This window comes from Triticum dicoccoides, chromosome 4B (genome assembly GCF_002162155.2).
Source record: "Triticum dicoccoides isolate Atlit2015 ecotype Zavitan chromosome 4B, WEW_v2.0, whole genome shotgun sequence".
In the NCBI taxonomy this organism is placed as follows: Eukaryota; Viridiplantae; Streptophyta; class Magnoliopsida; order Poales; family Poaceae; genus Triticum; species Triticum dicoccoides.
In genome coordinates, this window is record NC_041387.1 from 152,967,986 (window position 1) to 152,977,147 (window position 9,162).

The window sequence follows — 9,162 nt, forward strand, 5'->3', positions numbered from 1 at the left end:
GCGTGGCGTCTCCGGGCGTCGAGGAGGGAGGCAACCAGGCAGGAGGTGGCCAGGGGGGAAGCAGGAGGTGGCCGAAGCCTCTCGGGCGCGCGCCACGCCTCGCCTCTGTTCGTCCTCCTGGCAGAGGAGGAAGAGGACAAGGGGGAGGAGGTGGGCTGGGCCGGCCAGATGGAGCTGGGCCATGCTGCTGGGCCAGGTGGGCTACCAGGTGAGCGCTAGGTAAGGTTTCTCTCCCTCTCTCTGTTTTTCCTATTTCTGTTCTGTTTTATTTTAATTGGCACTTCAAACAGAATTTGAAAACAGTGCCAAAACTCCCCTGGATATTTTTAAGTCACTTAATGGACTTCTCCACATAGACAAAAAATATCTCAGGTCATTTGAAAATATATTCATTATATATTATGAATATAACTCCAAATTCAAATAAAATATTGATTTAAAAATCAGAGCCCAATAATTCCTTAGAAATGTCCCAAAATTTTGGTTTGATTTATAACTCTTGCCAAAATTGTCAGAGCTATTTCTAGGGCATTTTGGATTTACTGATTGCAATTTTAGGGTTTCTTGCCCCTCTTTTATTTAGGGTTTTGAGGCTTCCAATTTCCCTCAGTTCAAATTTCAGAATTTAAACATGATGCACACACCAGGCAGCACCAGAAGCTAGGGATGTGACAGTTATTTGGTTGCAGGGTTGTTTGAGAGAGACCATCTTCATCCTATGCCTCCTACTACTAGGAAAAGGGATATAGATGAGATGGACACTAATGGCGCACCTGTCATGTGGTGCGCCACTACTATATAGCAGTGGCGCACCATGTGCAGGTGCGCCATTAGTGTGGAAGACACTAATGGCGCACCAGGCACATGGTGCGCCACTAGTAACAAATTATTTTTTCCAAACATACTAATGGAGCATCATGGCACGGTGCGCTATTACTAGTGCTAACTAGTAATGGCGCACCAGGCACACAGTGCGCCACTATTGTTGTTCTTTTATTATTCTTTTTTTGCAAAACTACTAATGGCGCACCGTAGCATAGTGCGCCATTACTAGTTTAAACTAGTAATGGTGCACTGTGCCATGGTGCGCCATTAGAATATATACTCGATCTCGATCTCGATCGATCTCGATCCCCTTCCATCTTGATCGATATCCCCCTCGCCAGATCCCCCTTGCCAGATCCCCCTCGCCGCCGAGCACCCCCGCACCCTCCCCCGTTCCACCACCGCCGACGACCCCCACACCCTCCCTCGCTCCAGCATCACAAATGAATGCAACTAAAAATCCAAAAAAAACAAATTTGATTATATTTTCAAAAAACAAATTTGATTATATTGTCAAATAACAGATTTGATGATATTTTTTTATATTCATAAATATTTGCAAATAACAAATCTGATGATATTTTTTAAAAAAAATACTATTGTTTTTATAAAAAAATATTATTGTTTCATATTCATATTCATTTTCTAAAAAATTATTAGATGCAACAAAGTATTAATAAAAAAATCTTACTTATGGCGCACGGCTGGCTGGTGCGCCATTGCTATGAAAAAAACATTCTAATGGCGCACCGCCAGGGGGTGCGCCATTAGTAATCTTCCCCCATCCATACACTTCGTCCCTCCCTCTCTCCAGAAACTTCACCGTGCCGCCGCCGCCGCTCCCTCCCTCGTCCCTCCCTCCACCGCGCCGCCGCCGCCGTTGCCCCGCCTCACTGCGCTGCAGCCGCCCACGCGCCTCCGCCGCCTCCCTCTCCCGTTCCTCCGCCTTGAGTGCCGCCTCCCCCCCGAGCCCCGCCTCCCCCGCGAGCGCCACCTCCCTCGCCTCCTGCCGGAGATTTGGAGCCTCGGAGCCGCCCCACGTCCACCAGGAGAGGAGGCCCCACGTCCACCAGGAGAGGAGGCCCGCGACCTCCCCGTCGTCTATCCCCGCCTCCCCCAAGCTCGCCGTCTCCGCCCTCCGTCGTCTCCGCTCCCGCCACCACCTCATCGTGGGCAGGTAACCCTCCTCCCTATGCCTCTCTTCTCCTCTCTTCCTCCTCTCCTCCCTCCCGGCCATGCCCTCTTCTTCTCTCTTTTGCTAGTTTTAGGTCAAATCCCTCTCGAATTTAGGTCAAATTAGGTTCAAAAAATTGTGGGAGTAGTGCCTAGCAAACATGAATAATTAGTAATCCATGTGCATTGGAGTACTTGGTATCTGCAAGATTTGGACACACTGAAAAAATGCATTGTGCAGAGTTTTGTTATTCGCTATGTAGCATTCTGAATTGTGTGCATGGAGTTCTTAAATACCCAAACTTGTCTATGTTCAAACTGCTATGTAACAGTTTTGAGTAGGACTTCATCTTCATTTAGACTCATAATCTTACACGTGTCACTCTGCTTGGTTGATGGGCTCTGCACACGAAAATTGCCTGCAAGCTGTACTTTGAAGGGGGCAAGACAAGTTGTCCATGTCGAATCCATCGACTGGGTTTCTGGATTCTTTTCTTCGGCAGCGTCGGTTCCGAGCAATGACGACAAACAACATTTGTAGCACAGGATCCTGACTCTTGTGAACGTGATTGCAGCACCACACTCAGAGTCAGAGGCCATAGAACGCACGCTCGCCCTGCAGATACATACTGTATGTACCAACTGATTCAGTAAGCGTTCAGTTTTCTGCTCACTGGAAAACTACAGTTGTACAGTCTTCAGTTATAGTTCGAGGAACGTCGTCTGGCCACCACCCCTGGTGAAGTGGCTGGCGGCCGCTGTGGCCCTCTGTTTTTGTGGGGGCAGCGGAGGATGATACATAACACAAGATGGGTTTGGTGTGGTTCTAGTCAAGAGATATGGACTCTTAATTACAAGTAAATATAGGGTTCAAGATGAGTATGTTGATTATCCTTGGTTGAATCTTAATTACAAGTAAATAAAGGGTTTAATTTGTGTTTGGGGTTGGAGCTGGGAATGAGAGAGAGAGAGAGAGGGAAAGGAGGGGGGAGGGGAACGATAAATGTTTATTTTAGGGTTTAATTAGGGCAGTGGCATGGTGCCCAGCCTAGGTGATATGACTGTCACTGCATGTTCATGTTCATGTTCATGTTGAGAACTTGTCACAATGCTTGACTTGAGTATGTTTAATCCTCATTTTCTATGCATGAAGAACATCTTATTTCAGTAGTAGTGCAATTTTGACAAAAATGTTTTAGTTACTTTTGTAAGGAAAAAAATAGGTGCATTTTAAGGAGAATCGTACTGTTTGTGTACCTAAGTAGTACATCAGCACTGCATGCCTAACAGAGATGCACGATAATTAAACATTAACAAGAGGTTGATTTTCTTCTTCTGTACCCTATTGTGTTGCTTCTAGAAATAATATAAAAGCTGTGAAAAAGAAATTTGTGGAGTTGGCACTTTACATAAGGTTGTAGATCATTGTAGTGTCCTAATGTCTAAGACTGTTGCATTGGAGGTTCATCTGGCGAACATATCAGAACTTGCAAACATTTTATTACTTGTTGCATTGGAGGTTCATCTTGTCTTAAGGCAAACAAATCAGCATTGGAGGCTCATCTTTGAGGCTCAATCTTTATTACATATCAGAACTTGCAAACAAATCTGTGAAAGACTTGTAAAGTTGTTGGGTTTGTCTCCGACCATTGCGTCGTGATGATTTTGCAGGTACCCCGAGAGGCCCTTGAGTTTACCGGAATGTCGATTAACTTCCGTTCCGGCAAATTCGGGTACTCCATATGTCCTCTTTTCAGCAAAGGTCATGCTGAAATTTTCCGTGAATTTTAGCATGACTTTGCTAAAAATAGGACATATGGGGTACTTGCGACTAATGCATGGGCCGGGGTATCTTAGTACTTTGTTAAGTAGGATCAACTGCCTCTTGTGTTATACATATAGAAGTGTGATATCAACTCATAGTTATTACTAATGTTAGTTGCTCGTCATCGATAAACCCTAATCTGAAAGAGGAACCACTCATCCTAACACTTTGGATTATCTTATTGGACCCAACAGAGATGATGTAGTTTTGAATTATGAACATAGGAAATGTCGTCATCGGACGACTAAAGTCTCTCGGGGGAGTCCGACTGGTGCCACGACGACCAAGGTCAGTGCGACAGATTCATTGAGCTGGACGAAGATCGACACTTCAGCATTAAGCTCGAGGAGACCTTCGATGTTGAAACGATACGCAACGACGACAAGTGTTTTTTTCGTAATTAATCACGACTTCAACTATATATTTCAACATGTACTTATCATCTTTTACAATTCGACTAGCTTATCCCATGCTATGCAAGACGCTATGTCTTGGAGAGGATGGGTTTTGAAGACCATGAAAATTATGAAACAAAGAAAATTCACCTAAGGACTCATCATGATGTGGATTTTGAAGTAAATCTTAATAATTCTTGGAGCGTAACCCATTTTGGTTGCAAAAATTGGGAAGCACTTTGCAAGATGTATGGTTTTGATGAGGGTATGCTTGTCACCATGGATCTTGGTGATCCTGACATTGACCAAGACAATATGGACATTTCGGTCCTTGTTGATACGCCTCCAGTTCTACCGCTATGTGAGTTTCTCAAACATAGTTAATTATTAACTAATTTATATTGTTCATTTCAAAATAGTTGACAATTTATTTCCATTGACAGCTTATTTTGATGGTTCAAACAATGTGCGGAACATGATAGACAAAACCCACTACACCGATGGCTCCAAGTTAACTTATCAGGAGAAAAATCATCTGGTCGGATTTTGTACTGATCTTGAGAATTACAATGTCTACAATCGAACTCCTCAACATTATGGTCAATACATGCCACTAGTGCACGTGTTGAAGTACGGTAACTACCATGGAGATACCCTGGTAAGATTTTCTACTATTACGACATTCGTGCATCTTTTGCATACTTCAAAAACTAGTACATCATTGCTAACTATGTAGTTATTACTATGTTTTTCAACAGAGAATCCCAGAGGATTGTGTGCCTCATCTGATGTATACACACGGTAGCCTTCCTGTTTTGAACATACAACTAGGTCGTCCTATGAATCTCAACTGTCCATACTGGATTTCTAAAAGAAGTGGAGACATGACAATCAAAGAATGGAAAAAAATGTATGGACAGTCGTAAAGAGCTTCTTAGAAGCAAAAGGAAGCGAAGTGCAAGAATTGGAGACAGGATGATCTCCATTCTTCATAATGGAGAGTCAGGGTCTATATTGTTTTATGCTATTTTACCTTAAATAGGGTATTTAGGTCCTGCCTAATACTGATGATCATGTGCTAAGAACAATTAAGTAGCTAGGGTTGGTTCGATGACTATCAAGCTGATGATCGTATGACTTGTTATTAATAACGAGTGGAAGTTGTATGATGATGATTAGTAGTACTTGTTAGGATTAGTATTACTTTTGACAAACTCGCTACTCGCGGGCTCAAGACTTGTAATGTTAGAAGTTGTATGATGATGATCTTCTATGGTATTCGATGAATCTACTATTGTTGTGTGGTGCTGTCCATATTCTGTCCAGTAACATATTTTGTAACCTATGCAAATATCAGGAAAAAAATCCCTAATATTCATACTAGTGGAGCACCACAAACAAGTGTGCCATTAGTAAGCCAGAGCACACTAATGGCGCATCACCCACTGGTGCGCCATTAGTATGCCAAAGCACATGGGTACATATGGCCCCATGGGAGGCATTCTAATGGCGCACTCTTGGCTATACTAATGGCGCACTGCGTGGTGCTCCATGAGAACACCAGATACTAATGGCGCAGCACTGGTGCGCCATTAGAATTTAATTCTAATGGCGTGATACTAGTGGCGCACCAGTAGTGCGCCATTAGTAGGCAAAACTGGTGCACCACTAGCATGCCTTTTCCTAGTAGTCTCCCATGGATTGATAAACCTTTGGTCATCCACTTGAGGGAAGTTTGCTACATCCTACAAACATCTACACTTGGAGGCCCAACAACGTCTATAAGAAGAAAATTGTGTAGTAGACATCAAGCTCTTTTCTGCGCCGTTGCAGGGTAGGTTATTGCTTGAAGGTATATCTTCAGATCTTGCAATCGAATCTTTTTGTTTCTTGTCTTATGACTAGTTTAGTTTGTAAAAGAAAACTACAAAAAATGGAATTGACGGTGCCTCATATGCTTCATCTTTTTAATGTCTTTCGTGAAAATGATGGAAAGGAAAATTTTGCCCAAGTGTTAGAAGAAGAATGCATTAAAATGTTTGGCACTAAATCTTTGAATGATGAGCATGATTGCAATGTTGTTAGTATGAACTCGTTGAATATCCATGATGCTAATGATATGCAAAGCTACAAGCTTGGGGATGCTATGTTTGATGAAGATGATATTTTTTCTCCCCCAAGTTTTGATGAGCAAATTTATTATGATGATAGCATGCCTCCTATTTATGATGATTATAGTGATTAAATTGGATTTGGAGAGTTCATAACTTTATTTAGTGATGAATCCACTATTTAGGAAGAGGTTCCAATTGATTATGAGAACAAAGTTGCTATCTATGATGAATATTGTGATGACATGTATGCTATAAAGAATAATGATAACCATGAAACTTGTAATCTTGATTTTAATTTTCAATTGGATTATGCCTCACATGATAGTTATTTTATTGGGTTTGCTCCCACTACTATTCATGAGAAGAAATTTGATTATGTGGAGAGTAATAAAATTTATATGCTTGGGGATCAGGAAAAGAATGCTTTATATGACGGTTATATTGTTGAATTAATTCATGATGCTAATGAAAATCATTATGAGGGAGGAGTATATGCTTGTGGGAATTGCAATAATATCAAGTTTCCTCTCTATGTGTTGAAAATCTTGAAGTTTTGCTTGGTTTGCCTTCCTATGCTAGTTGATTCATGCTCCCATAAGTTGTTTGCTCACAAAATCCCTATGCATAGGGAGTGGGTTAGACTTAAATGTGCTAGTCATATTCTTCATGATGCTCTCTTTGTGTTTCAATCCTAATCTTTCATGTGAGCATCAATGAAATCATCATGCCTAGCTAAAAAGGCATTAAAGAAAAGCGCTTGTTGGAGACAACCCAATATTTACCCCTACTGTTTTTGTGTGTCCACATGATTAAGCTACTGTAGTAATCATGTCTTATAGTTTTTGTTTCAATAAAGTGTCAAGTAGAACCTTTGGGAAGACTGAGAGTTCTTTTAAGTTGATTCTTTTTGCAGAAGATTAATGGAAAAATTCCTCACGTCCACCAATTTATTTCAGAAATTTTGGAGTTATAGAAGTATTCGAGAGTTACAGATTACTACAAACTGTTCTGTTTTTGACAAATTCGTTGTTTAGGGTTATGACAGTAGGAAAGGCTCCTACTGCATATATATTAAATATAACAAAGGAACTGTTACATGGTGGTAATTACAAAGGTGGGCAGTGAGTCAAGGACAAGATGTACATCTACTAAGTATCCTGAAGTAGGTTTTGTAAAAGGGAAGAGACAACATGTCTCTTATGCTCTGGCATTCTATATTGGATGTTATTGAAGTCACATTTGAATCGATCCCACCAGGAGTCCATGGAAGGCGTGACGTGTATAAAGTAGTTATCGTTACGCTCCTTACAGAGGCTCCAAGCAGCTACCAGGAAGATTTCCATGATCATATTGCGGGGGTGTTGTGTCTTCAGTTGTTCAACAAGATCCAGCCTATTCCCAACAGTGGCCCAATGATGTTTAATCGCCGCCAACAAACCTTGCTGAAAGTGCAGTGGAAGAAGAGGTGTTCCACCGTTTCTTCAACGTAAAGACCACAAAGCAAACAATCAAGGTTGGAACCAGTGTTGTAATGTCTCCTTTTTAGCATGTGTCGTGTGTTGAGCCGATCAGATAGCAGGAACCAACCGAAGACCTTGATTTTTGGGGTACACTTGGTGCGCCAAAGCCAACGGAAAGCCACATGTGCAACCACATCTCGAAAGAAAAATTGATAGTATGTGGCAGTCTTGAACACGTTTGACCCCCAGCAATATGACCAAACATCTTCGTGATCATCAAAAGTTACATCCGCGACATCAAGCTGCAGGAGCTTGAGCTCATTGTGGGCTTGCATGGAAAGGGGGAACTGAAAGGTTTCATGCAAGGTGGTGGCCATCAAGAAGTCCCGGACCGATAAATATTCATCATGGACGTATGAGAAATCCCTTAGGTATTTATCAGCGTATATAGCATTATTCCATTTTTCTTTCCAAAAAGTGCAGATGTACCTTTTTTGATTTGAACGTGGGTGATACTGCGATATATTGGCATGAGTTGAATGAGAACTTGCCACCAAAAGGAGCCACACACGTCAGTTGCATGGGGGACCGAATCAACATAGTACGTCTCCCAAACTAGCTGCACCTAGGGAATGTCCATTTTGTTGAAAAACTTATGAAGGAATTTCAGAAGCAAACCGTCATTTGGACCTTCAAATCAAGAATCCCGAGGCCACCACTAGATTTATGTCGACATACCATGGGCCAAGCAGCTAGAGAGTTGTGTTTGTCGCCATCAGTTGTTTTTTTATTCCATAGGCAATGTCTGCGTATTTTGTCCAGCTGAGCAATGATTTTCTGAGGCAGCCGCAAGGTGCCCATCGGATAGATGGCCAGCGAGGTAATGAGCTGCTATGATCTTTCTTTCTGCTTTGCACACAAATGGTGTTAAATCAAGAACCGAATGTTGAGTGGTTCCTAAAGGCAAACCCAAGTAAGTAAACAACATGTTGGCTTGAGTGCAACCAAAAAGATTGGCTAGATCATTGCATGTATCAGCTGGAGTGTTAATAGGCATGAGCGTGGATTTATGAAAGTTGATCTTAAGGCCAATGGAGGTGGCATAGTCTTCAAGGATTTGTTTTATCTTGGCCACTTGGAGAAGACATGCAGGCAAAACTATGATAGTATCGTCCGCATATTCGATCACCAGATACTTTGCATCGCCTTTTGGAGGGATAGGGTGTCTGATCAGGCCTTGATCAAGCGCCCCGTTAATGGTAGTTTGCAAGTGGTCGGCCGCGATGACAAATATGAGAGGAGACATGGGATCCCCTTGGCGGACCCCATACTTACAATTAAATTGCCGACCAGGTACACCGTTCTGAAGC